The sequence below is a fragment of the Musca domestica genome, unplaced genomic scaffold (genome assembly GCF_030504385.1).
Source record: "Musca domestica strain aabys unplaced genomic scaffold, Musca_domestica.polishedcontigs.V.1.1 18, whole genome shotgun sequence".
Lineage (NCBI taxonomy): Eukaryota > Metazoa > Arthropoda > Insecta > Diptera > Muscidae > Musca > Musca domestica.
Window position 1 is genome coordinate 9,831,463 of NW_026712238.1, and position 26,204 is coordinate 9,857,666.

The window sequence follows — 26,204 nt, forward strand, 5'->3', positions numbered from 1 at the left end:
GCACAAGGACATAATACCCTGACCTCAGTGTGGTGTAGGGTATAAACATGGGCTCATATTGTAAATTTTCCTCCACATCGCTAGCTACACAGTGCAAGCTTGTTTTGTAAATTGCAGAAGGTAATGTTATATGGGAGATATACCAAAACATGGACCAATATAGCTCATCTTCGAACCTTCGTCCACCTTTCAAACAAAATAAAACTAACCAATTCAAAAGGCATTTAATGTTTTAGAAAATTCTATATTCGAATTTCCTTAATATATATTGATAACTTTGGCACTAATGCTGCAACCGATATAAAAATTCCTGTAAACCAGTGTAACTTGATTGATTCTTTGCCATAAAATGTTTCCCCTCAAAAATGTGTTGTTAAATGTAAATCCTTTTTTCTTTGCATCATTAACACATAAAATCCTAATGAATGTTTGTTAAATTTTATGCTAACGACATTTCTTTTTATACGCCTTCCCCTTTTTTCATAAAACACACCTTTACACATACTCTCGCACACACTCAGACACACACGCAGATATAACTCCTCAAGTATTTCGGATGATTCGTTATAATCGTAAGATTTATTACACATTAAATACGAAAGAGAAAATATTATTTTTATGGAGAAGAATTATTTTTAGCTTTCGCTTACATTTGGAATGGATTATGAATGGACTGAACGTGAGCAGTTGTACTAATGGAATTTTTGGGAAGGATATAATATGTACTTATAAACTACACAGTAGGTAAAAAATATTTAGCAGATTAGTACTTTATTTTATTTTTATAACATGCTCTTTTTCTTGGGTTGCTTCCTTTATAATCATCTACCAAAAAATAACACTTTCTTTAATTAAAATAGCACAAAAGGCAGTGAATATTCTTAAAAATCCACTCAATTTTCCAAAAAAAAAAAAATCAATAAAAATTAATAAAAAATTGGTCATTCTTCTTTAATAATTTTTATTACAAAATAAAGATTTGTATTACGAAATCCTATTGAAATAAACATGATTTCTTACAAATATCTCGTTCAAAAATTTTCAAAATTTCTTTCACTTGGAGGTTTTCAAATATGGTTATTTTGTGTTAGGGATCTTTGTGTCAGGCCAAGAGCTAAATAATTTCTTAAAAAAATCTACAATTTTAAGCAAGATATCCTTTGATAATTTAAAATAATCAACAATTTATAATCAGAGATCTGTAGAAAATTCATGATTTTTGATAGGAACTCCTTTAATAGAATTTTATGCATAACTACCACTTTTTGCAGGGCTCCATTATATATGAGACGAAAAACCGCAACCAGATTCAGACTGATGTCAATACTAAGCCACTTGTCCGACAGCTGTTAAAATTATTCCAGTGACAGCTCATTATATTGTTCGCAAGAGTACAGAGAATTTTTGTGAGAATTTTCCAGAAAAGTTATTCGTGATGTGTTATTTCTTTATATTTTGCTGGAAAACATCAAGTGGCTATCGTTAGAACACTCCAGCATTTAAATGTGAATAAATATTTTATATCTCGTACCATCGCTCGTTATCGTGATACTGGTAGTTGGCGGAATATAACAACAACATCAGCAGAAATTGTTCAAAAATTAAAGAAGCCACTTGATCGAAACCCACGTCCCAGTGACCGAAAAATAGCTCGTGAGCTGAACATATCACAATAATCCATTTAGCAAATATTGAAAAATAAGCTCGGGGTAAAGCCAATGAAATTCCAAAAAATGCAAGAACTTACACCGCAGCAGAAAGAAAATAAACTCAAAAGAGCTAAAGAGTTCCTTCGCTTAGCCGAAGGTGGTGAACTGCCGAATTTGGTTTTCTCCGGTTCGATGAGAAAACATTCGTTGTCCAGCAGTTTGTAAACAAACAAAATGATCGTGTTTACTTGCCAAAGAGGTCAACTGAAAATGTTCACCTTCGGTTGGCCACCAGAACTCAAGCGCCGACCATGGTGATGGTGTGGGCCGCCATAACAGCTCATATTAATCGACCATGGCGACCATCGCGAAAATATTCTGGATGGTGTATTAAAGCCGAGGCACGCAAACTTTTTGCCCGCAGACCTTGGTCATTCCAACAGGACTCAGCACCATCGCTCTCAGCACGCGCCATCCACAAATGGTGACTTCATTCTTTATTTCCAGCGCACAATGGCCACCAAAATCGCTGGATATCAATCCGTTGGACTATTGTGTCTGGAGTATTTTGGAAAGCAAGGTTGGCACTAACAAATACTAAAGTGTAGATCACCTTAAGCAAGGGCTTCACCGGGAATGGGCCAAAATACCGCAGAGCAACATTCGGCAGCGTGTGACGGTTTCGTTGGCCGTTTGAAGGCCATAATTCGTGCCAAAGGTGACGAATTCGAACAAATCAAAACTTATTCTAAAAAAAATTGATGCTATTTCAGACATTTTTTGCTTTCATTCAATAAAATTAAAATAAAATGTCAAAAATATGGCGTTTGACTCTGTTGCAGTTTTTTATCTCACCCTGTGTAGGTCCACGTTTTGGTATTGCCCCCATATAACGGTAGCTCCCGGTATTTGGTATTTTGATGATTTTAGCGACATTATTTACCGGAAGTATTTCAAATTTGGTATTTGAAGTTCGTAATGGATACTACATCCCAAGACAGAAAATGAGCCATGTAGGTCCACATCTTCGTGTAGCCCCCATATATCGGTACCTCCCGATATTGGGTATTTTGATGATTTTAGCGACATTATTTACCGGAATTGCTTCAAATTTCGCATTTGAAGTTCGTAATGGATACTACAGCCTATGCCAGAAAATTGTCTGTGCAGGTCCACGTCTTCGTATAGCCCCCATATAACAGTACCCCCGATATTCGGTATTTTGATGATTTTAGCGACATTATTTACCGGAACTATTTGAAATTGGGTTTTTAAATTTCGTAATAAATACTACAGCCTATGACAGAAAATTGCTTGTGCAGGTCCACATCCGGAATTGTTTCAAATTTCGAATTTGAAGTTCGTAATGGATACTACAGCCTATGCCAGAAAATTGTCTGTGTAGGTTTTATAACCCTCATGGTACCACCCAATATTCGGTATTTTCATGATTTTAGCTAGATTATAAACAGATTTTTTTTTCATGTTTCGCATTTGAATATTATAATAGCTTGTGACAAAAGTTGTCTATGCAGGTCCACGTCGTTGTCTATGCAGGTCCTAATATACGGCTACATTCGGTATTTTTAAGATTTGAACGAAATTTTAAACGGATTTTGATTTTTTTGAAAATTGCCAAATTTGTACCAAATGGTGGAGGGTATTTAAAGTTCGGCCTGGCCAAACTTACAGCTTTTTTACTTGTTTTGGTATGACCTTGAAAATATTTCAAAAAATAATCGATTATTAGTTAAGATGTCTTGTAAATATTTTTTAAAAATAATGTGCCCTTATTTTTTATTTAGGCCAGAGAGTCCTATTTTTTAAGTGATAAAGTCCTGTTTTTTCTTGAAAATTTAGAAAGCTTTGTCATGAAATCTCTTTTTTTTTGTATTCCTCGATTCCAAAAATCCCCTTTTTATTCCAAATTTATTCATTTACTGATTGATCAGAAAATCGTTTTAAGTACACGATACCTGCCCAGGAAGTCCTTAATACTTTGTACAGGAATCCTTGAAAAATATTTGAAAAAAAAGAAAGTATTCAGCCCCACGAAAGCCTTGCAATAAATTTTTCAAAAATTCGGGATTTATGATAAAAAAAATGTATTTGGCTCATTTCCAGAAAAAAAATTGTAAAATATTTAAAAAACGTAATGACTCATTTTAATAGGACTTTCATGGAAAGACAGTATTACTTGAAAAGTTTAGCATATGTGTGCAAATGGATGACATATAGACCTCCGACACACATATAAAATTATGAAAAATGGAGGAGTTACAAATGAAATGGACCAGTGTTTTTTTCATTTGATAAGATTACCTAAATACCATAAAAATATTATCAATACATCCTAGATTGGTTACAGTTTTTTTTCCAAATTTTTGAATTGTTTAAATGTAGAAATGGCGAAAATATTTGTTGAAATGTAGAAATTATTAATTATTTCAGAGTTCAGCATATTTCACAAAATTCAAAACACAGTGCCAACTTTTCATCACTTTTTCTCCCACTGTGAATTTCCATTCCGTTTTATTTTCTTACATTTCTTTGAATTTCAACTAAGCCAACAATTTATTCGGAAATGTTGTTCATCGGTGCGCGATGGAAAACAAAATACGAATGCTTATTTAAGAGATGGGCTGTTTTTCAACAAACAAATAAAAATCACTGTTGTAAAAATTTAAATTATCTTTACGGTTTTGTTTTTTACCAACCAAATAACACAGCATCAACAAGAATAACAACAATAACGGCAGCAAAACGAAATGAAATGAAAACAAAATGAACGTTGGTAACGCCCAAAACAAACTCCCCCTCAGGGCGACAAAAACGTATTTCGCCGGATACACACAGGGCAGGAGGAAAAACAGCAACGAAACATAAAATTATCATAAACCGCCTGTGAACCGACAGCATCGCAAGTGGCATTATAAAACCAATGGAAATCAGAGATGCGGATGGTTTGAGGCGAACCCCAACCAAAAACCGAGCAGAGCTTAAAATTTTCCCCCTTTATTTTTGGAAATATTGTTGTAAGGATGTGTATTAACTGTCTGTCTTGACTGTATTATGGGCAGATTCAGTTGCCCGAAATTTATTTGTAAATACCAAGAGAGTGGACAGGGGAGGAGAGGGGAAAAGAGATGTAACACCACCACGACCATCACCACCACATAAATTTCTTGACGCGGTCAAGACAACCACAATGATAATATTGGTCTTTCGATATTTACAGCCAGCAACACCCTCTTCATGATTGTCAAAAGGCTAAAGATGTGGGAAGGTGGTTTGGGGAAAAACTGCCACTGGCCATATTCATGGTCTCACGTACCATCAAAGCCCAATGAAATGGCCAAAAATAACTGTTTGGTAAATTTCTTACATTTTTTTGGTTTTTCGTCCGTACTACCTGACCGCAAATATAATTTGTAAACGTAGATTTCACCTTATTTCCTCTGCTCCGCCGTTGTGGGTTTTCAGTGCCCGCAGCGATGATGGTTCATTTCCTGCGTTACGTTACGGCGACTATTGTTAAGTGTGAATAAATTACAAATTTAAATAAAATATATACATGCGCACACACACCCGCACACTTTCAAGGTGGAAAACGATATTCTCTGTACAACTGCCATCAAGAATATTAATTAGGGTATGCGATGATATTCCAATATTTTTGAAGAAAAAGGAACAGAACAGAAATTGATTGGTGATTGGTAGGTGGAAGAAGCCAATACCTAGTGTCATATATTGAGTGTGGGGATATATTTCTTCAAGTACCAAGAAAATTCGAATTGATAAAGATTTTAATATTTACCTTGCACATTCATCAAAAATGCTTATTTTTTGGGAATGGGAATAGAGGAAACCAAAAACTTTATATTTAGTAAAATCCTGTTTGGTATCAGCTTTTATATAACTGCCCCTCAATATTTTAAGAAGTTGTCTTTCTTACCAATTTTTAAGGCGATAAATTTATATTAATTTGAAATTAAAGGGTCAGGATGGTTTTAAAATTGCCCCATTTCACGCACTCTGAGGGCTTGACCATATTTTCATACAGAATAAGGTATAGTTTGTCAAACATAGTAACAAAAAAAATAAAATTTTTTGAATCGGGTCATGTTTTGTTATACCTCCCATAAAATTACAACAAAGATTAAAATGAAATTTCCGACGGGATTTATTATAATTTTTCTTCGGTTTTATGTGTCAAAAATAAATTTTTAAGTCAATTTTTTCTTGAGAATACCATAAATCAAAGCGTGGACCCACATATCCCACTATCCGTTACAATCACGCTATATATCGAACGAATTGAGATAGAAGGCTAAAATTTTGCACACGTGTGTATTTTTCCAGTAGGCAGGTTAAATTCGTAAGGAATGTTAGTTCTAACGCTTATAACTCAAGAACGGCTGGACCAATTTTAACAATTCTTTAAGGAAAGGTCAAAGTCGGGCGGGCCGCCTATATGATACCCTACAACATTATGCGTATTTAGTAGAGCTCCCGTAACAAAAAAGTCTATATTGGGAATTTATGTGAAGTAGATCATACCAATTATTAACCAAATGACATTGCAGTATAGTGCATGATATGACTTCGATAAGAATTACTATTAATTGGAGCAATAGATATACCGTGCCGAGTTTCAGCAAATGGTAAAATTCGGTTGGATTTGGGCAGATATGACATATATGGTGAAAAATAATGGTAAAATCGGATGAACATGTGTATCGAAGCTATATAAAAATCTGAACCGATCTCGATAAAATATGACAGAGGTATTTTCAAGTAGTATCTGATGCCCGGTATCAAATATCATATTACACATGTGAGGGACTTGAACACCAAATCGGATGAAACATATATATGGGAGCTATAGCTATATCAGAACCGATTTTCACCAAAATCTGAATTACTTGGTTTTAGGCTGCATTTCGTAGGAAGTGCCAAAATTCAGCCCATTTGCGCTGATATTAGTCATTTGGTGCACAAAAAAAAACATAAATCGGATAAAGATATTTATGGAAGCTATATCCAAATCTGAACCGATTTCCACAAAATTTTAAATATTTATTTCTGAGCAAAATTCAATCGATTTGATCTGTGCTAAATGTTGTCAGATGTACCATCATTCAGGACTTTTGGACTGATATTGCCCATTTGGAGCACAATTAAACCGAAATCGGTTGAAGATATGTATGGTAACTATATCCAAATAAAATTTGGTAGAGATAATTCTAGACTATCTGGTACTAAATATCATTCTTGTGGGGTGCATATTACGAATGTGAGGGACTTAAACACCAAATCGGATGAAACATATATATGAGAGCTATATATATATCTGAACTGATTTTATCCGAATTCGATGTACTTGCTTGTAAATGGTATGCGGCGGATGTACCAACATTCAGGAGTTGTGGACTGATATTGGCCATTTGGTTTACTTGCCAGAGAGGTCAGCTGAAAAAGTGCACCTTCGGTTGGCCACCAAAACTCGGTTTGCCACCATGGTGATGATGTGGGGCGCCATAACAGCCGATGGTCGCTCTCCGCTCGTATTAATCTATCTTGACATCAAAATAAGTGCCGAATATTGTCGCGAAAATATTCTGGAGGGTGTATTAAAGCCTTGGGCACGCAAACATTTTGGCCGCAGACCTTGGACATTCCAACACGACTCGGCACACGCCACCCAAGAATGATTACAAAATTAGTTTCCTCGCCACATTTCCAGCGCACAGTGGCCACCAAAATCTTCGGATACCAATCCGTTGGACTATTGTGTCTGGAGTATTTTGGAAAGCAAGGAAAAATACCAAAGTGTTGATCACCCCAAGCAAGCACTTCGCCGGGAATGAGCCAAAATACCTTCGAGCAACATTCGGGCAGTGTGTGACGGTTTCATTGGCCGTTTCAAGGCCATAATTCGTGCCAAAGGTGACCAATTCGAACAAATCTAAACTTATTCTAAAATTTGATGCTATTTCCGACATTTTATGCTTTCATTCAATAAAATTTAAAAAATGTGTATATGATGGCATTTGACTTTGTTGCAGTTTTTTATATATTTCACCATAGTATGGAGGGTACATTAGATTTGTCATTCCGTTTGTAACACCTCGAAATATACATTTTATACCCACAAAATATATATATATATATATATATATATATATATATATTCTTGATCAGCATAAAATTCTATGTCGATTTAGCGATGTCCGTCTGTCTGCGGAAATCACTCTAGCTTCCGAACGAAACGAAGTAGGTTGATAAAACTTTAGTCAAATGTGTATTATGTCTGCAGGACTTTTTGTATTGAAAATGATGTAGGTCCACGTTTTGGTATAGCCCCCATATAATGGTACTTCCCTTTTTTTCGATATTTTTGTGATTTAAGCGACATTATCCACCGGAAATGTTTCAAATTTGGCATTTGAAGTTCGTAATGGATACTACAGTCTATGACAGAAGATTGTCTGTGCAGGTCCACGCCTTCGTATAGCCCCCATATAACGGTACCTCCCTATATTTGGTTTTTTGATGATTTTAGCGCCTTAATTCACCGGAATTGTTTCAAATTCTGTTTTTGAAGATCGTAATGAATGCTACAGCCTAAGACAGAAAATTGTCTGTGCAGGTCCATGTCTTCGTACCTAACTATATTCGGAACTTTAATGATTTTAGCTACATTATTCACCGAATTTTTTATTCAAGTTTCGCATTTGAATATTGTAATGGTTTATGACAAAAGTTGCCTATGCAGGTCCACGTCGTCGTATAGACTAAAATATAACGGTATTTCGGTATTTTTAAAATTTTAACATAATTTTTAACGGATTTTATTTTATGAAAATGGCCGAAATCTTGGAGGGTTTACAAATATCGCTTTTTTACTTGTTTATCTCTACGACTAATATTTTGAGATGTTGCAAATGGAATAACAAAGTTAATTAATTTCAAAGAGGAGGGTATAAATAATGATTATTGTTGCACATTAAACTCATCTTAACCTCCTCCTCATTTAAATCCTTTCTTCAACTCAGGAGTTGAATATTCCATTAAAATCATTTGGAATATTTCTGTTTCAGAATTTCAGACAAAATGTACAATCTTAAAGTTAGAAGCTTCAATTAACTTTGTTTTCCATTGCCACACACTTAGCGAAATCCAAACATTGTCTATTTCGTCTCAGAGGAAAAGCAATTGTTTATTATTTTCACTCACAGAACAAAACCAGATGGTTCACCCTCCTAATACATATATTTTTTTCAATGTGCAATGTGTTTCATGTATCCTTGTATGTGCGTATGTATTACAACTGCTAAGAGAGCAATGAATCGCACTTAAAGTAGCTGCAAATTACTCGGCTGTTTATTTTATATGTATCTGTGTCTGGTTTGGCTGGCATCTGTTGCAGTAAAAATATAAATAAATAAAATATCTGTCTGTTCCTGCTAATATTATTTTCGTATAGCCCAAGAAACATAACACAAGGAGACTGAGAGAATAACACCACAAATTCTTTAAGAAAACATGAGGAAAACTAGCTGCACTGGAAATCACAGGATTGTAAGAAATTTTTAAAACTTTACCTCTTAAGATTACTTCGCGTATATCCTTTTATCTCTCTCTAACTCGCACCTGATTTGTCACACAAAGACATTACATCAAATGAAAAACAAAAATGCCAAGCTTCTTAATAGGCCCAGTTACTCCCGAAATGCGTATTTAAAGCTAATCGCTGTTATACGGTTGTTTGTCTCGTTGCCTCTTTTCGTTTTATCTTGCCGCCATTATCCACCAATCTTCTTGTAGTTAACCTGGCAATTGCGTGTCGGCCTTTTTATTCGCCATCTTCAATTGCCAACTTTTTTTTTGTACATAAAATTCTTCTTGGCATCTCCATGCCAAGTTCGTCATTATCGTCGTCTTAAAGAAGTTATTTTACAATTTACTTGTATCTGCCTCATTTCATATTTGTGTTGTTCTGTTATTCTTTTAAATTTGTTTCTGTTTTGCTCCAGGATGAAATGCGTAATGGCTGTCATCGGAGGAATATGTCTCTTGATTTTATTTAATTAAAGAGAAGCAAATAGCGACTGATAACAGTCGTCGCACATTAAGAATGTCTTACTCAGTAACAATGTGACGACCGGCGGGACAAATATGGCATGTGACAATTTAGTATGAAGAATTTTATTTTCTTTTCTGTGTTTTAAAGAGAGCCAGATTTGTATACCAGACAACATTATGTGTTGCTGGTATTATACGTTCGATTGGGCCAAAAAATTATGTAACATCTCGAAATATTGGTCCACGACATATGAGTCTATATATGGATCCTTCAATCTCGCCGAGCTGAGTCAGTTTTTTTTCTATGTGTGTCCATCCGTTCGTTTGCCCTTGTTAATTTTTAATCACGCAACATGTCGCAATTATGGACCGATCCTCACGAAATTGAAAGTAGAGGTGGGGATAGGGAGAATAGAAGTCTATAGATTTTGGAAATTAGGGGTTGAAATGGACCAAAAACTGAAAAATTTCTTGATTTTGCTGTTGCTCTACAGGACCAATCAATGCGAAATTTAGCATGAGGCTAGAGTTGAGGGCTAGGCAGAAGCCTACTAATTTGTGGACCTGTATATACGACGATCCGCCACCGGACCTAGAACCCATTTCGAAGTGGAAATACCAATTTTTAGACAAATCGGTGTAAAAATATGGCACAAATTATCAAAATACTAACTATCGAGAGGTACCGTTATATGGGGGTTATACCAAAACGTGGGTCTATATATACCATGATTCGCCACAGGAACTAGAACTCATTCTACCGTTATATGGGGGCTATACTAAACCATGGGCCTATATTCATTTTTACAATGTGTGTCCGTTCGTTTGCCCTTGTTAATTTTTAATCACGCAACAGGAAGTGGAGGTGGGGATAGGGTGAGAATAGAAGTCTATTGATTTTGGAGATTTAAAGTTTGAAATGGACCAAAAACTGAAAATTTTCTTGATTTTGCTGTTGCTCTACAGATCGCAATTGTAGACCAATGAATTTAGCATGAGGCTAGATTTTAGGGCTAGGCAGAAACCTACAAATTTGTGCGGTCATCGGACAATATTTAGCGGATAAACTAAGCATAACTTTTATGTCAAAAAATTCAAAAATTTGCACTGGAGGTGGGGTTAAGGTCAGAACAAAATCCTATTGTTTTTGGAGATAATCGCAAAATATTTAGCGGTTGAAATGGATCAAAAACAGAAATATTTTCCGATTTTGCAGCTGCTCTACAGATCGCAATTATAGACCCATCGGAATTTGGCATGAGGCTAGAGTTTAGGGCTGGGCAGAGGCCTAACATTTTATTTAATCATCTTACAATATCTAGCGGGTAAAATAGACAACACGAACATATCTACTAAAACACAAATATTTTTAATTCCGGCGAAATCACAAATACCTTAAAATATCACTTCTGACTATTACAGTGATACTGCTGGCTAAAATATCGGGTATATAGTAAAATAGGTATAATCTATATGTACAAGAAATTGATGTTAGTTTTCCCGCTTATAAGCCAAGAACCGCTAGACTGATTCTGACAATTATCACCAATTTGGAATGGACTCTTGCAAGAAAAGTATAAAATCTAAGAAAATCTCGGAAAGTTAGGCCAATAAAAAAAATGAATAATATTTTGTCAGAATTATTATCGTATGCGATTTTTTCATATCTGAGGTACTATTTTGATTTGTAAAATTTTTAATATTTTTGTTCACCCTGCAATACTATGTGTTAAGGGTATCATATTGAGTTTGCAATTATTGCCCGATTCTCACGAAAATTAGCAAGGAGGTAGGATTAGGATTAGAATAGAAGCCTATTATTTTGAACACGTATATTTAGGGGTTCAAATGGACCGAAAAATTAAAATTTTCCTGATTTTTCAGTCGCTCTTCGGGTCACAATTAAAAACCAATCGACACGGAATTTTACATGAAAAGAGAGTTAAGGACAGGGCAAAATTCTACCATTTTGGAAATGGTTATTTTATGTGAAATTGTTTTGTATACCAATCAGTACGTCAGAGAAGGGTTAATATACGGCAAAATTCCCCAGTTATAAACCAAAGGTAATATATGTGCAGGACATGCATTCATTCTTCATGTAAATTCGGCAGAACCAAACTTTAAATAACCTACACCATTTAGAACGAATTTGGAAATTTTCAAAAACAAATACATCTATTGAAAACTTAAAAATATCAACCAATCGACAATTTTCCTTCATAGGCTGTAGTATCCATTACGAACTTTAAACACCAAATTTCAAACAATTTCGGTGAATATTTTACCTAGAATCGTCAAAATACCGAATATACCGGGAATTACTATACGAAGACCTGTATCTGCATAGGCAATTTTCTGTCATGGACTGTAGTTCCCATTACGAACTTTAAATATGAAATTTGAAACTACTCCGGTGAACAATGTCGCTAAAATCATCCAAATACCGATTATTGCGCGGTACCGTTATATGGAGGTTATACGAAGGCTGTAGTACCTATTTGGAACTTCAAATACGAAATTTCAAACAATTTCGGTGAATATTGTACTTAAAAACGTCAAAATACCGAATATTGGGAGGTACGAAGACGTGGGCCTACAATTTTTTGGGCAATTTTTTGTCTACAGTACCCATTACGAATTCTAAATACGTAATTTGGAACAACTTCGGAATAATGTCCCTAAAATCGTCAATATATCGGACAATACTCTCCCAGTGAGTAAGGTACTCAGAAGGAACCTCATTTGTGGATTTTCAGACAATTTCATGGAAAAATTTGGGATCTATGATATCATCGACCGATATAGCCCATCTTCGAACTTGAACTGGCCGCAGACAAAATACTGATCTGTGCAAAATTTTAGCTTCCTATCTTTATTCGTTGTGACTCTAGCGTGATTACAATAGACGGACAGACAGACGGACGGAGAGTGCTAAATCGTCTTAGAATTTTACGCTAATCAAGAATATATGTATAAACTTTATTATGTCTAAAATTATTATTTCGATGAGTTATAAACGGAATGACGAACTTAATATACCCTCCATAATATGTATGTATGGTGGTTATCATTTCACATTTTCATAAAAAAGGTTCAATGATTCCTCCAGCCCAAAAACCACTCCCACACAGTGACAAGTGGAAAATGTATTTGCAACTCGTGAATCAATCGATGATTTTTCTCAATACTGCCTATCGTCATAGGCATCAAGATGGAAATGGGCCTCGTCTCTGTAGGTTACTTTATCGGCAAAATCAGCATTTTCATGTTGTCTCTCCAATACCCAATTAACGAACTCCCTTCGCTGTTTATGCCCCATTTTTACTAACCTCTTACCTTCTACTAGGAAACAATAACAATTGTTAAAATGTCAAACAATGTCACTTCGAATGGCGCCCAACATAAAAATTACATTCTAGTTGGGACACCCTTTATTAAAGTAGGTAGAATAGGGTTCATAATTTAGCAGAATCCCTCGTACCGCTGAAAATTTTAGCAATTTACTATCATACATTCAGATTAAAAAGGAAAATTAATTTTATGCAAATTTGTTTTAATTTTACTTTAATTGCTTCAATAAACAGTAACCTCTCAAGCAATAATAACTATAAATAATTATTATCTCGAATTTACAATATAGCTTTCGGATACCAAAAAGTAAACATCGCTGGCATTAACTTTGTTCACCGCTTCAATTTTGTGTTATAAATTTGCAGAAAATTCAAATAATATTAAAAATTAATTTTTGCCTTATTTTCCACTACGCTCTTGAGTTTTTATTTTAATAAAAACAACAAGAACAGCTTTGAAAACTACTTTACTTTAGTTGAAAAGCAGCTGTTGGGAATAAAGTGGTTCTTTGTGACCCAGAGCAACATCCATCCCATCCCATCTAGCTGATGGCTGATGCTTTGCCAAGCAAATTCTCACAAAACATTTAATAAATTTTAACTGAAAAATGCAAATCATCGTTTGTGAAACAAGTGGATTAAAGCTCCGAATGTTATTCCTGACTTTCATCACAAAGAATATCTTTAAAAAATTCATGGCATTTTTATTTCATCCCATCTACACTCTGGCAGAGAAAGGCAAACATTTTTGTTTAAACTTCAAAGAATAACACACTCCCAATACATGGAATAATGAGATAAAATTTTGCTGAGCCAGCCGGCAAATATGTTGAAGCTGAATAAAAGCCGAGGCAAAGCAGAATTTCTTACTTCAATGAACAAATATGAAATCCAATACATAATTCCATGATGACGTCGATGATAAAAGCTGACCGCAAATGGAAAATATAAAATAAGCAAATTTATCATTTTTTTTTTTTTTCTTTCATTTAACAAAAACCATAATCTGATTTTGTTGCCGCCAAACCTCAGAGACATACCTCTCCTCCCCTCCCATTTCTATAAACATAAAATCCATCCCAGATAAGCAAACTTAATTTAAAATGATATGCTGCTATTTGTTATAGATGAATTAAATTGAACTCATAAAGATACGCTAAAATAGCAGAAACGAAAACGGCGAAGAAGGTTTGTTGAACGATTTACGCAGAACGTTTAACTTTTTATGACAGCCATTGACTCTGCCCCCACCTTGCTGTCATCGTGAATTGCGGTGCGTATTTGCAAAAATATTTTTATTTCGTTTTTCATTTTCATTTTTTGTTTTCTGCAAAAATCATCATAAAAATAAACCGCAATCATATGCAGACATAAGCACTGATAATAAAAAGAGACGGCGATAACGATGAAAGGATACTAAAAACTAAATGTGGAGATAAGGGATGAAAACCTTTTAAGCATTAAATACAATATGGGGTGATGGCACAGTGTTTCTGTTCTGGCTTTTGTATGCAACATGGTTTATTACAGAAGTTATTGACATCGATATTGACAACTATTTTTATACCCTTCACAATAAATAAATATTAGCCATCATAAATATAAATAAAATAAATAAATAAAATAAATAAATATTAAGTGCATCATTCCGTTTGTAACTCGTCGAAAAAATAATTTTAGACCAGACAAAGCATATATGATTTTGATCGGCGTAAAATTATACGACGATTTAGCCCTGTCCTGTCAAAAGGAATTGAGATATGAATCTAAAATATTTCACAGATCTGTCTTTTGCCTGCAGGAAGGTAAAGTTCGCAAATGGGCTACATCGGTCCACGATATCGTATAGCCCCATATAACGCTATCCCCCGATATTCGGTATTTTGATAATTTTACCCACATTTTTAGTGGTCTCAAATTCTACACAAGGAGGTCTTTGTGAGTACTCCACTGGAAAAACATTGCCCCGGAAGAGAATTGTTCATATCGTAAAGCCCCCATATAACGGTACTCCCCGATATTGAGTATTTTATGATTCAAGCACATTTTTGAATGGAATTGTATGAAAATCCACACAAGCAGTTCTCTAAGGGCACTTTATCTCTTGGCAGAGAATTATCTATATAGGTCCACCATATCGTATATCCCCCATAAAACGGTACCCCCCGATATTCTGTATTTTGATGATTTTAGCCACATTTTCTTATAGAATTGTCTGGAAATCCACATAAGCATTTTCTTGTAAGTACTTCATTCCCTAGGAGACAATTGTATATACAGGGTGAGGAGAAAAACTGCAACAAAGTCAAATGCCATAATTTTTACATATTTTTTTTTTTTTTTAATTTTATTGAATGAAAGCAAAAATTTCAGAAATAGCATCAAGTTTTAGAATAAGTTTAGATTTGTTCGAATTGGTCACTTCTGGCACGAATTATGGCCTTCAAACGGCCAATGAAACCGTCACACGATGCCCGAATATTGCTCTGCGTTATTTTGGCCCATTCCCGGCGAAGCGCTTGCTTGAGGTGATCGACACTTTGATATTATTTAGTGCCAAAACTAAATTCGGCAGTCCACCACTTTCGACCAAGCGAAGCAACTCTATAGATCTGTTGAGTCTATTTTCTTTCTGTTGCGATTTAAGTTCTTGCACTTTTTGGAATTTCAATGGCTTTACCCCGAGCTCATTTTTTAATATTTGCCGAATGGAATATTGCGATCAGTTTAATTCACGATCCATTTCTCGGGCACTGCGACGCGGGTTTCGATCAAGTCGCTTCTTTACTTTTCGAATCATTTCTGCTGATGTTGCTGTTTTCTTTCGTCCACTTCCTTGACGTCGGGCTACGCTACCAGTATCACGGTAACGAGCGATGGTGCGAGACACAAAACATTTATTCACATTTTAATGCTGGAGTGCTCTAACGAGAAAGTGCTCTATCACGCTTGAATTCCATATCGAATAACTTTTTTCTGAATAATTCTCACCAAAATGCTTTTGTACGCTTGTAAACAATATTTTGAGCTGTCACTGGAATAATTTTAACTGCTATCGGACGAGTGACTTAGAAATGACAGCAGTCTGAATTTGGTTGCAGTTTTTTCATCTCACCCTCTATAGGTCTAAGATATCGTATAGCCCTCATATATCGGTAACCCCCAATATTCGGCATTTTGATGATTTCAGGCAAAATTTTCATTTTCCACACAAGGGATCCCATCTGAGTACTTTACCCCCTAGAAGACAAAGGTTCATGTTTTAGTATACCGCCAATAAAATTTCTGCTACACTATTCACCGGAATTGTTTTAAATTTCGTATTTGAAGTTCGGAACCGTCACTACAGCCTATGACAAAAATTACTTTTGCAGGATCACGTCTTCGTATAGCCCCATGTAACGGTTTTCATTTGAGCGTTATTTTTCGACGAATTGTTTTTTTGAGATTTTTTAAGTTCGGTCCGGCCGAACTTTGCTGTTTTTTATACCCTCAGCCATATGGCTAGAGAGGGTATACATATATCATTTTATGCGGTCAAAACGTAGTCGAAATAACGGTTTTAGGCCCTAGGTCTTTTTGGACCAAATCAGTTTTAGAACATTTGGATCTATCGACTGGATCGATGATAATTCTCGAAGGGAGTATCCGATTTTGTCCAAACTTGGTACATCGTAATATTTTTGTCAAACATAGATCAAGGTCGGAGATGGGCAATATCGGTCCACTCCTTCTGGTACCTCCCACACAAAATGTCGAAATTTTCAAAAAAAATATATTTTCTGCATAGAAAGAGAAGGGATAATAAGAATATATAAAAACTTTGTTAGGTCTGGCATGAATATTTCAAGGAGTTATAAACGGAATGATAAAGTCAAAATAACCTCCATATAATGGTAGAGGGTATACTACTCTTTAAATGCCTAAATTACCTAGAATTAAAATGTACAATTACGCATGAAGATCATCTGCGAGATTAACTCTACTTCTTCGGACAATAACGTGATTAAGACAGGCAGGTGGTCTATATGTAAAATCGTTTCTGATCAAAACTATATATTTTTTATTGGATTAAAAAACGATTATTCCGAAAACAGAATATATTCTTTCGTGGAATGTAAGAATAGATTTTTTTGCTAAAACTAAATCGGTGTCCTATAATGAGAATTAATGTTTCACTTATTGATACATAATTTCTAGTAAATATTTTCGCTAAATTCAAGAATTTGTGTAAAAAGTCGCACCTGTACACTGTCTTCCCCAAAGTCATTGCAATAAAGGACCTGTTGAGTGGGTAAGGCGATACAATTCATTTAGTATTCAAATAACCTGAAACCTACCTTCATGGAAAATCACAAAAAAAAAATACACAAACGCACAACTACGGTTGAGTTAAAATGGACCTTTTAATAATTCATGTGTGAAACAAAAAAAATCTGAATATTTTTCCTTATGGCCTCGGAAAGGATTTTCCATTCAAAGAAATTTGTAGAAAAAAAATCATGTAAAAAAAAATCAAGTGAAATTCAAATGATGTTCAAAATGGATGATAAAACACTTAATGTGCTGTCTCAGGTGATTTTCAAAAAAAAAAACATTAAAGGGTTTGGAGACAAAAGTACAGGACCATATGCAGACTTCATATTTACAAAGCAAGTTCAATGATATTGTATGATATATGTACCAACATAAATTGTGTGTATATCATTTCACTTCATGCCCAACTGCTGTCAAAATAACAGACAATAACATTTTGTGTTTTAAAAACAACCCCACCCCGACTGTCTGACTCTACTCCTTTCGTAAATCTATTTTTTCCTCTTTTTCACTTAAATAAAAATATCCAAATCTGGCTATGACACAAGGATACTTTAAACGTTTATTTTTCAATTTTTTTTTCAAACAAAAAAAAAAAAAAACAAGGGAAAAAACCAACAAAAGTTGGTTAAGCTAAATTTAACGCCAGAATTTCCACAACAATAAATTTTCACCGTGCACAAACACTCATACACTCCCGCTTTGGCACAAAGTGAGATTTTATCACCGCGAACAAAAATGTGTATATGTTTCTTTATATATACGTATGTATATGTGTGTCTGCATGGCTATCTGGCGTTCATCCCAAATTGGGGTCACAAAGTAAAACAAAAAGAAGCAAAGAATAACACACCAGCAACAACAACGACCGGATACGGAAGTTACGACGCATTAAACCCTATTTGTGTAGAACGTAAATGGCCGTGAGTTAAGGTTGGGACTTCCGTTGGCATCCTTCCGCCCCTTTGAAGTTGGTACAAGCTTCCACACATTTTTTTGTCTTTTTGAAAAAACTCTAAAGTCAGTGGTTAGCCAAAGATAATAAACAAAAATATTAAAACATAAAAGCAAACATTGATATCGATTTTTGGTCCTTTTTTTAAACCGACGTTTATTTTAGCATGATGTTATTGTTGATGATAAGAAAATAAACTTTTTTAGTTCATAAATAATTAATATGTATCATGAAGGAGTTTATTTTTAAATAAGAATATCATAGATTAAGTTTTGCCCTAAAAAGTGAGTTAAACTGGTTTGAATGTATTAGAAGATTATGCCGACTGGTATATACCCTCAGCATATGACGATATACTTAGTTACATATTTGAACTCTGCAATACCTTTACAAAAATGATTTCACCGAATTTTCCTCCCAAAAAATATATTTGAAACAATTCCGGTAAATAATTTCGCTAAAATCATCAAAATACCGAATATCGGGATGTATCATTATATGGGGGTTATACCAAAAGGTAGACCAAAATGGCCCATTTTCAATACCAAAAGTCCTGCGGACATCATATACATTTGAGCAGAATTTTATCAACTTACTTCATTTCGTTCGGAAGCTAGAGCGATTTCCACTGACGGATGGACATAGCTAAATCGACATAGAATTTTATGCTGATCAAAAACATATATAGGGTCTAAAATTTATATTTCGAAGTGTTACAAACGAAATGACAAACATAATATACCCTCCATACTATGGCGCAGGGTATAAAAATTGCGACCCTTCGTGGGTGAGGTACCCGAAGGGGTTTGCAGATATGTATCATCTTTACAACAGATCATGTGTTAGCAAAAATTTATGGGTACACATTTTTTCAGCGTTTTGTTTTTTAAAATCTTGAACCTAATGTGAGGGAAATACCTGATTAAATGGTCCGATCTCTACCGTATTTATAACAGATCTTATATTGATGGAAATATTAAGATTTGCAAGTCTGAATATAATCGGATGTTAATTTCGCGTTTTATGTGCTTCATGGATATTCAAAATTTTGACTCATTGTGGGGGAGGTATCAGAAGGAGTGGACCGATATATCCCATCTTCACAGAAGATTTTGTGTTTTTAGAAGTAATGGAAGAACTGACATTTTTACAGAATTAGATGCTTATTTCGAATTTTATGATCGTTTTGGTTATTCAAAATGTTGACCCTTTGTGGCAGAGGTTCCAGAAGGAATGGTCCGATCTCTACCATCTTTATAACAGATAGAAATATTGAGATGTGTCAAGTCTGAATGGAATCTGGTGTTAATTTTGTGAGCTTCATGGATATTCAAAATTTTGACCCTTTGTGGGGGTGGTACCAGAAGAAACGGTCCATATATTTCATCTTAACACTAGACCTTGGGTTGATAAAAATTTTGGGATGTGTGAAATTTCAAGACAATCGGACTGCATTACGGACTACATTACATTTTATAACAGATGTAATTATTCAAAGTTTTGACCCTTTGTGGGGGTGGTACCTGTTGGAATGGTCCGATATTGTCCATTTTCGCACCTGACGTAGCAGTGACGCAAATATTAGAATTTGCAAAGTTGGAACCAAATCGGATTACCTTTTGTCTTCCTGTGCAAAAAAAAATATTTTTTGAAAATTTCGACATTTTGTGTGGGAGGTACCAGAGGGAGTGGACCGATATTTTTTTTTTTTTTTTTTTTTGACACCGGATCTTGGGTTAATTAAATTATTGAGATGTGTCAAATTTGAAGGCAATCGGACTCTTACATCACATTTTATAAAAGTTGTAATTATTCAAAATTTTGACCCTTTGTGGGGGAGGTACCTGATGGAGTGCACCGGTATTGTTCATTTTCGCACCTGACAAAGCACTGATAAAAATATTAGGATTCGCAAAGTTGGAGCAAAATCGGATTATCCTTTCTATTTCTGTGCAATAAAATATTTTCTTTGACGATTTTGACATTTTGTGTGGGAGGTTCCAGAAGGAGTGGACCAATAAGTTTGACAGTAATATTGCGATGTACCAACTTTGAATCAAATCGGATACTCCCTTCACCAGCCAGACAGATAGACGGACGGACATCGCTAGATCGACTCCAAATGTCCTGTAACGGATTTTTTCCAAAGACACCTAGGGTCTAAAACCGTTATTTCCAAGAAGCACGTTTTGGCCGTATCAAATGATATATACCATTTGTAGCCATATGACTGAGGGTAAAAAAGTTGTCAAGATCTCGAAAATAGCTTAAATTATATGTAACAATGATGGTGATACCAAAACGTGATCATATTTTACAAGGATGATTTCTTCTCAAATTAACAACATTTGCCGAAATTAGTATGAAAACAAGTAAGCAAAGGCTATAGTCGTGCGGGGCCGACCATGTGATACCCTACAACACTACAATATGTTAGAAGCACCCTGATGTCCAAATCCATTTTGGAAGATTTCGCTTTTGAAATTACGTCACGGAACACTGCCCAGATATTACCCTTACCATTTTGATTATGGACATTTGCCCAATATTTACGCACTCCGTCGTGCTGTTCGTCGTTGCGCTCCATTTTACAGCAAAATATAATCTAATGATCATCCAAAATGCTAGAACTTTTCCCTGTCATTAACTCTCTTCTCAGGAGTGTCGATTGGCTTCAATTGTGTGTTCAGGATTTTGTTCTGTTTTTGGGTCATGCTTTGCTATCATCTCCAAAAGCAAGAGGCCCCTCTGTGTCTCTAAATTTAGCCTCATCTATATGATTTGCTTGTCTACGATAATTGGCTATATTCGTCAACGAAAACAGCATAAAAAAGCCGGAAATTCGCCTTTTGTGTACTTTGAATATTGCCTGTAATTTATTTTCAGTGTTTCGGTAGAATAGAAATGTTGGTATTTCTTCCCACAAAAGTAGTTGTAAATTCTACCCGCTGTGTTAACCTCTAACTTCATGCGAGAATTCGTTTATATGTGTGACCTTTATAATGGCTACAAAATCAGGAAAATTTTTAGTTGTTGGTCCATGTCAAACCCTAAATATATTGTGGACATCTTTGAAAACAATAGGCCTAGCCCTTGTGAGCCTAACCCTACCCTTATGAAAATGTTCGTGAGGATCGGACGATAATTGCAATCTGTATATATTATCCCAACCTGTGTTGCAAGGTGAACAAATATTACAAAATGTATATTTCAATATTATAAGTCAAATTGAAAAAATTGCATGCGATAAAAAATATTAAAAAATTTAAAAATGTCACAAAATAATTCAAACTCTAAATTAACATCATTATTGGCATCTTTTATGCGATTTTTTCTAGATTTTATTCTTTTATGTGACGAGGGAATCCTGAATTGACAAAATTTGTCAAAATCGGTTCAGCCATTCTTGAGATATAAGCATTCTAGCCAACATCCCATTCCTATGAATATACACATTGTATATATTTCGCTATATATATCCGATATATTTACTATCGGCACCTACGTAATGGTCAGAATTCGCCTGTTCTTTTATTTGTGATTTCGCCGGGATTAAAAATATTCGCGGTTTAATGGAAAATTTGACTTTTATTTAACACAAATGTTAGCCTCTAGCCTCATGCTAACTTCCACTTCGATTGTTCTATAATTGCAACCTGTAGAGCAATTGCAAAATCAGGATTTTTTTTCAGTTTTTGGTCCATTTAAACCCCTAAATATTATGCGATCATCTCCAAAAGAAATAGGATTCTATTCTGACCTTAATCCCACCTCCGTTTTCAATTTCGCGAAGATCGGGCCATAATTGCGACCTGTAGAGTGATTACAAATTAACATGGACAGACGGACGGACGGACATACATAGCTAGATCGACTCAGCTCGGCGAGATAGGAAGATCCAAATATGCTTTCCTATGTGGGAAATCAATATTTCGTGGTGTTGCCCAATCAAACTTATAATACCCCAACACATAGTGTTGTAGGGTATAAACATGGTTAAAATGTAAAAAAATATACTTGAAATCCAGGGACCAGCAAAAGCGATTTAAGGTACCTTGAAGAATTTCTGGAAGGATAGAAATCCTTTTCTTACTAAATGTCCAATATTGGGAAACACCACGATGCGAGACGATATGCCCTGACAACTACCTGATGATATAAAGATCATTATGAATGAAAATTATTTTCCGTCGTACCCTTTTGCTTATGACTTATCGCCCATTTACTCACAGTTTAGTCACTCCCAGAGTCATACAAGATTTTATTTTCAAATATCTATGTAACATTAATATTTCACTTTCACATTTTCTTCTGACATTTACTCCCCTTTGAACAATCTTAAAATCTTAACAAAAACTCTTATATCCTGCCAAAATCAAATCCCACATAGAACATTTTGAAGCCTCTTATTAACTATTTATTATACTAATAGCATGTATCTACCTTTTTCGTGTAACGGAAACCCCTTTGGGGGCAAAGTGCCCATGGCCATGGATGGCTATTCTACATTATTACCCGTTTTCACTCGGGCCACAATCTAAGTTCAATCGATAATTCAGATCAAATTTCCCATTCAAAAAATGTCGGATGGCAGGGGATGAAGTGAAAGCATAGGTGGTTGATACTTCAACTTTTTTCCCCATGCCTTTTGTTATTTTTTCGAAAAACTTTTTACGATGATGTAAATTTTTGTTCAAAAACATGTTAATATTTTGTTTTTCCGCTTCTACTTGTGGCTTGTTCAACACAATACAGAACAACAACAAATACTGTAGCAGTGCCCTTTTCAAGTTACAACAAAATAAGTAGAACACTTGATTTACATAATTTCCAAGGGGGTGTGGGAGAGTGGGTGAATGTGTGTGTGAAAAGGATATGTTAATATGATGTTGAGAGCATGGGTATGGGCGACTGCAGATGCCACAACATTAGCCCAACATATCTCACCCATATTTGCATACAATGTTGAATAAATACGAATCTATTTGGAAAATATAACAACAAAATTATCATACACATGAGCAAGAACTTTCTCCGCAGGGTCCTGTTATCCGAAACTAAAGTTCGGGTGATCTTTTCATACTTTTTGTTTTCTTGTTATTTCGTGTAGATGTCATAACAAATTTTTGAAAGTCAGGATTGGTTATTATGTATAAATGTGAATTTACGGAATATTGGTTTTATATAAGTAAGTATTGACAACAGAGTATTTCGATGGGATACACCATGTCATATATTACAAAATCAATAACTTCCACAAATTGAGTTCTGACAACAACACTGCTATTTAAGGCAAAGGTGATGATTTGTACAGACTTGAAAAATACGTAAGTAACAAAAAATAAAAAATTAATAAAAAAACAAAAAAAAATTGTATTACATTTCAATGAGATCGCATCAAAGTAAATATGTATGCCAATTTGTAATATTAAATTTATACAATGTTAGAAATTAGTCAAACTTACCTTTTCAAAACCACAATATATTGTAACTAGATCTGAAAAAGAAGAAAATGCAGAGTTCTAGATAAATTTTTCCAAAAGAAGTTTTGTTAATTTTGAAAGATGCTAGAATAGATCAGGTTTCTGGATTTTTTAAGAAATATATAAATCAAATATTTATTAACTAGGAAAAAACGTGGATATTTTAAATTTTTTTTCAAAGGATATTTGATTTGTAAAAGTGGACTTTTTAAAGATATCTCTTAAGGTTATTTTTTTAAATTTTTAAGGATATTTTTTCTAACAGGCTACAAATGTGAATTTTTTCTGATATGTATCCAAAGAATATCAAGGCAATAAATGTTGATTTTTTTCTCAAGGATTATTAAGGCTTCAAATGTGAATTTCTTAAAAGTATATTCTCAAGAACTATCAGAACTATAGTCGTGGATTTTTAAAATATATTCCTACAAGGACTATCAGAACTATAAATGAGGATTTTTTAAATATATTATAACAAGAACTACCAGGACTACAAACCTAGATTTTCTTTTTTTTTTTGGACTTTTAAACATATTTTTTCAAGGACCATAAGGAATATTTACCTAGATTTTTTGTAATATATTTTTTCAAGGACTGTTTTAATATATTTTTTAAGGACTTTTTAAATATATTTTTCAAGGGACTATCAGACCTCTAAAAATAGATTTTTTTAATATATTTTTTCAAGGACTATCAGGACTATAAACGTGAATTTTTTAAATATATTTTTCCAAGTACTATCAGGACTATAAACCTAGATTTTTTGAATATATTTTTTAAAAGACTATCAAGGCAATAATCGTGGAATATTACACGTATTTTTGCAAGGACCATCAGGGCTATAAAGATGGATTTTTTAAATTTTTTAAATGTAATAATTTAATCAATTTAAACATATTTTTCCAAGGACTATCAGGATAAAGAATGTGGATCTTTCACAAATATTTTTCCAAGACTCTCAAGGCTATAAACGTAGATTTTATAAATATATTTTGTCTTTTGTCAAACATGGAATTTTTAAAATTATTTTTTTAAAGATTATCAGGACTATAAACGTGGACTATCAAGGCTAAAAAGGTGGATTTTTAAATAAAATTTTTCAAGGACTATCAAGGCTATAAACCTGGATTTTTATATAAGATTTTTCAGGGACTATCAAGGCTATAAACGTGAATTTTTAAATAAAAATTTTTAAGGGACTATCAATACCAAACGTGGATTTTTAAATAAAATTTTTCAGGGACGATCAACGCTAAACGTGGATTTTAAAATAAATTTTTCAGGGACTATCAACGATAAACGTGATTTTTTTAAATAAAATTTTTCAGGGACTATCAATGCTAAACGTGGCAAAAAAATTTGACAGGAACTATCAATGCTAAACGTGGATTTTTAAATAAAATTTAACAGGAACTATCAATGCTAAACGTGGCTAAACGTGGATTTTTAAATAAAATTTTTCAGGGACTATCAACGCTAAACGTGGATTTTTAAATAACATTTTTCAGGGACTATCAACGATAAACGTGGTTTTTTAAATAAAATTTTTTAGGGACTATCAAGGCTAAACGTGGTTTTTAAATAAAATTTTTTAGGGACTATCAAGGCTAAACGTGGTTTTTAAATAAAATTTTTTAGGGATTATCAAGGCTAAACGTGGATTTTTAAAAACAAATTTTATGGATTATCTAGGCTATTAAAGTAAATTTTTTTAATATTTTCTCAAGGACTATCAAGGCAATAAACGTGAATTTATTTAATATTTTCTCAAGGACTATCAAGGCAATAAACATGGATTTTTTTTAATATTTTCTCAAGGACTATCAAGACAATAAACGCGAATTTTTAAAAAAAAATCAAAGACTATCAAGGCTATAAGTGTTTTTTTTTTTTTAATATTTTCGCAAGGACTATCAAGGCTATAAATGTTTTTTTTAATATTTTCTCAAGAACTCTCAAGGCTGTAAACGTGGATTTATTTTAAATATTTTCTCAAGGCTATAAACGGGAATTTCTTAATACTTTCTCAAGGCTATGAACGTGGATTTTTTTTTAATATTTTCTCAAGGACTGTCAATGCTATAAACCGGGTTTTTATGATACTCTTTAACGACTGTTTATAAACGAAGATTTTTAAAAAAAAATATTTTTCAATGACTATTTATGAACGTGGATTTAAAAAAAATTAAAGCATATTTATAAACGTGAATTTTTTCTACCCTCAACCATATGAGAGGGTATATATCGTTTGATTCAGCCAAAACGTGCCTCATGGAAATAACGGTTTTAGGCCCTAGGTCTCTTTGTCAACCCAGTGATGTCCGTCCGTCCTTCTGTCTGTCTGTCTGGCTGGAGGGAG

General features: G+C 34.1%; 1 protein-coding gene across 1 annotated transcript in view; it reads right to left on the bottom strand.

Annotated features, from left to right (window-relative positions):
* LOC109613174 (uncharacterized) overlaps nucleotides 1–26,204 on the bottom strand; it is a 258,271-nt gene that overhangs the window by 125,604 nt on the left and 106,463 nt on the right. Inside the window, exon 3 of the mRNA XM_059120929.1 lies at nucleotides 23,828–23,859. The gene's annotated coding sequence lies outside the window, so the exon portion shown is untranslated. The remainder of the gene's footprint in view (nucleotides 1–23,827; nucleotides 23,860–26,204) is intronic.